The sequence below is a fragment of the Mesocricetus auratus genome, unplaced genomic scaffold (assembly GCF_017639785.1).
Source record: "Mesocricetus auratus isolate SY011 unplaced genomic scaffold, BCM_Maur_2.0 Super-Scaffold_100027, whole genome shotgun sequence".
Lineage (NCBI taxonomy): Eukaryota > Metazoa > Chordata > Mammalia > Rodentia > Cricetidae > Mesocricetus > Mesocricetus auratus.
This window is the reverse complement of record NW_024429208.1, coordinates 7844385-7847690: the sequence shown is the minus strand read 5'-3', so window position 1 is coordinate 7847690 and position 3306 is coordinate 7844385. Positions and strand designations below refer to the sequence as shown.

The following is a 3306-nucleotide window of genomic DNA, read 5'->3' as shown; positions in this document are numbered from 1 at the left end:
AAGACCTGGAGTGACACTATGCAAATCAAGGGGCTCTTGGGTCCCAAGAAGCAGCAAGGAATGGCTCCTGCCTGTGGAAGGAGACTACAGTAGGCTGAGAGGAGCCAGGTGTCCCAGAATTACCACATGGGCATCCCTTTCCTCTCCTGGAAAAGGAGAGAGAGACTGTGTAGGCTTGTGTCTCCTGGGCCACCATGAAGCAGGATGGAGTCCTGTCTGTCTGTCCTGTCAGTCCCTTGGGCTTCACTGTCACCCCTCCTGTCTCCATCCCCCTCCATCTCTGGGGGTCACTCTATCCTGCCGTCCCCCTCAGGGGCCTTCCTGACCACAGCTATCCTGCTCCTGGCCTCACCTGTTCTTCAATGTCCCCCTCCCCTGTGCAACAACCAACCTGAGCTCTGTGAGGTCCCCACAGGAGCCCAGGGCCAAGTACATGGAAGCCTCCTGCCACCAATTTGATTGGATAGATGGAGTCCTGTGGGGGAGGGGAGGAAAAAACCACACCCTGACAAGCCAGGCATGGTGGTGCACTCGGGAGGCAGAAGAAGGCAGATCTCTTGTGAGTTCGAGGCCAGCATGGTCTACAAAGCGAGTTCCAAGACAGCCAGGGCTGTTACACAGAGAAATCCTGTCTTGAAAAACAAACAAGCAAAAACACCTTGAGAATAGCATCTTAGCAGAGAAAGGATTTGTTTTAGCTCACAGTTCCAGGCTATGGTCCTTCGCAGCAGGGAGCCAACCAAGATGGCGGGACCTTGAGGCAGCTGGTCTCATCTACGGTCAAGAGCAGAGAATGCATGCACTCGGCTCATTGTCTCCTGTTTTATATAGTCCATGACCCAAACCCAGAGACTAGTGCCACCCACTCTTAAACTCAATTAATGTAATCAAGACAGTTCCCCATTGGTGTGTCCATGGGTCAACCTGACCCAGGCGATTCTTCATTGAGACTCTCTTCCCAAGTTATTCTAGATTGGGTCACGGTTGCAGTTAAGACAAACCGCCATGGGTGGATGATTGGATGAATGAGTGCGCGTGTCAGCCTCAGCATGAGCACTGGCCCTTACAAGAACCCCACCAACCCAGCTCAGGGGCACCGGCTCTAAGAGCCACTCTGTCCTCAGGTGCGCGTCAGACATTTCAGAAGCAAGCAGCCACGGACCTTCCTCACGACCCACCTGCCACTCAAACCCAAAAAGTGCTTCCCTGGGTGAGGGGTCCCAAGACCACCCACAAGCCTGGTCCGGAGGGTGTGGACCAGGGCCAGCCAGCTGGACCCACAAGGTGACCGCAAAGCAGCAGCCAGTGATAGCCATGGCAACTGGTGGCCCTAAGGATGCCAGAGGAAGTGACTTCAGCCTTGTACGGGGCGGGGCTACTCTGGGAGGAGGGCGGCACGACGTCCTAGATGTGCCCCCAAGAGAACACATGGGATCTGGGGAACACACCTGCTGCGGCCTCCTGTTTGCGTCCATCTGAAAAATCTGGGCAACCTAGGGACACGGGCCACCAGAGAGAAAGGGGGACCTGATTTCCTCAACACTTGGGAGACGGGTGCTTCACAAGTGGCTGAAAGTCCCTGGCGGGCAAGGCCACGTGGTGGCCCCTCCAGCCTCTGCAGGCATGCCGCCTCTCTGGCAAAAAGCACCAGGGCCCTGGGGGACCTGGGATGGCTTGGTTTGTGGTTTTCCGGAGTTGGGGCTTCTGATAATTCTAGCTTTCCTCCATGTCTGCCTGTACTTAGATGTCCTCTCCAGCGATGCTCATGGATCCCTAACAGACCCAGCAGCGGGATATCATGGTGTCTTCTGAGTGCCTAAGCCTCTCCTTTTTCATCTCCTATTTTTCCCCATTCTTCCGGGAGACTCCTGCAAAAAAAAAAATCTTATCAAAGTGGTTCTTTTTGTTTGTTTGTTTTTTGTTTTTCGAGACAGGGTTTCTCTGTATTGTTTTGGAGGCTGTCGGTCCAGCCCGGTCTCGAACTCACAGAGATCCGCCTGCCTCTGCCTCCCAAGTGCTGGGATTAAAGGCGTGCACCACCACCGCCCAGCCCTCAAAGTGGTTCTTACTCACTTTCTGTGAATCTGACTCTAAAGCCATCATCCCCACCCCTCTCACCCATGTCCATACAGTGCTCTGAGGAGTCTTCCGGGGGCTCAACCACACTCTCCCTCTGCCTTTTTTCCCTTGCTCTGTGGGCAGGGTTCTTGGGTCTGTGCCTTGACTGGCCAGCAGACAGCCGTCTCCCCCACCTTGGTCCAAGCCTTCTGCCTCTCCCCCTTCCTGTCTCAGACACCCAGTTACAAAGTGGGAGCACTCCTGAGACTCCTGGATTCCACTTCCTCACATTTTAAGGCACTGCTCAGGTAAGTCCCCTGTTGGGCTCTGTAGTGACTCCAGGTTGGATATATGGCTGAGAACAGATCCCCAGGTTCTGTGTCAAGGCATACACTGTGGTGGTTGAAAGAAAATGGTCCCCAAAGGAAGTGGCACTAGGAGGTGTGGCCTTGTTGGAGTAGGTGTGGCCTCGTTGGAGGAAGTGCGTCACAATGGGGGTGGGCTTTGAGGTCTCCTACGCTCAAGCTACGTCCAGTGACACAGTTCACTTCCTGCTGCCTGCATGTCAAGATGTAGCAGTTCCAGCCGGGCATTGGTGGCGCACGCCTTTAATCCCAGCACTCAGGAGGCAGAGGCAGGCAGATCTCTGTGAGTTTGAGACCAGCCTGGTCTACAGAGAGAGTTCCAGGACAGCCTCCAAGGTCACAGAGAAACCCTGCCTCGGGAAGCAAAAAGAAAGAAAGAAAAAAGAAAGCAAGATGCAGCTCCTCCTCCAGCACTATGTCTGCCCGCATGCTGCCATACTCCATCATAATGATAATGGACTAAACTTCTGAAACTGTAAGTTGCCACCTCATTTAAACGTTTGACTTTGTAAGAGTTGCTGAGGTCATGGTGTCTCTTCACAGCAATAGAAACCCTAACTAAGACACACTATGTGTGTTTGACCCAGCCATGTCTTGAAACAGTTGAGCAGATCTCAGGGACTGTGGACTGTGAAGCATTTAATTATCTGAGCTGCTCAAGCGTCCCTGGGCTAGTCAGTCTGGGAAAAGTTAGTGTTGACCAACCTATAGGGACTAATACCGAGCAATATGACAACTCTCCCAGAAGACCTCTGCACCCCCAAACAAGATGGGACCCCATCTAAAGCGCTCCCATCTAAACTTGCCACCCTGGAGCTGCCTGGGGAGCTCAGAGGGACATGATAGCAGGAGTCCTGGGATTTCCCCACCCACAGGACAGGAA

At 53.6% G+C, this 3306-nt stretch overlaps 1 long non-coding RNA gene across 1 annotated transcript; it reads right to left on the bottom strand.

The window, feature by feature from the left end:
• Nucleotides 1–697: 697 nt before the first annotated feature.
• LOC121134219 lies at nucleotides 698–2451 on the bottom strand. The gene is made up of 3 exons (XR_005871265.1): nucleotides 2348–2451; nucleotides 1449–1868; nucleotides 698–774 (listed from the first exon to the last, which is right to left on the bottom strand). It is a non-coding gene; the product is annotated as an uncharacterized LOC121134219 (long non-coding RNA).
• Between the last annotated feature and the right edge of the window lie 855 nt (nucleotides 2452–3306).